This window comes from Colobus angolensis, unplaced genomic scaffold (genome assembly GCF_000951035.1).
Source record: "Colobus angolensis palliatus isolate OR3802 unplaced genomic scaffold, Cang.pa_1.0 Scaffold14, whole genome shotgun sequence".
NCBI classification, from domain to species: Eukaryota; Metazoa; Chordata; class Mammalia; order Primates; family Cercopithecidae; genus Colobus; species Colobus angolensis.
Genome location: NW_012114488.1, coordinates 9,631,801 through 9,632,484, shown reverse-complemented (window position 1 = coordinate 9,632,484; position 684 = coordinate 9,631,801). Strand labels below are relative to the sequence as shown.

Below are 684 nucleotides of genomic sequence, written 5' to 3'. Positions count from 1 at the left end.
CCACACCTGTCAGCGCTGCCCCCTCACTCACCCACACCCACACCTGTCAGCCCTGGCCCCTCATCCACCCATGTCCACAGACCCATGTACATCCCTACACCTGTCATTTCGATTCACCATCCTCATGCTAATTATGCCTAAAGCCACATTTCCTCTGACCCTGAAGATCCTCTATGTCACCACCTGGAGGTCTCAAGGGCATTTCAAACTCAACATATCCTGAAGTGGCCTCTTCATCACGCCTCCCCAGAGCCCATTCCCTGCAGTGAGTCCTGGAGGAGAGGAGGAGAGTCTGCGTGAGGAGCTAGAGACAGCACTAGGCTCGGGGGTGTCCCTTCTAAGTCTCATGGCAGTGCCCAGCCTCTTGGCTTATCCCACTGAAGGTCTTCATGGGGAGGAAAAAGAAAACAATTCCATACGGATTAGAACTTGTGGGCTGGGTACGGTGGCTCACATCTGTAATCCCAGCACTTTGGGAGGCCATGGCAGGCGGATCACGAGGTCAGGAGATTGACACCATCCTGGCCAACCTGGTGAAACTCCGTCTCTACCAAAAACACAAAAATTAGCTGGGCATGGTGGCACATGCCTGTAATCCCAGCTACTCGGGAGGCTGAGGCAGGAGAATCACCTGAACCAGAGAGGCAGAGGTTGCAGTGAGCCGAGATCGAGCCAGGGCACTCC

The 684-nt window shown here is 54.8% G+C and overlaps 1 protein-coding gene across 1 annotated transcript in view; it reads right to left on the bottom strand.

Annotated features, from left to right (window-relative positions):
- Positions 1 to 684, bottom strand: part of RNASET2 (ribonuclease T2) — a 28,761-nt gene that overhangs the window by 16,007 nt on the left and 12,070 nt on the right. The gene's annotated exons all lie outside the window — the stretch shown is intronic.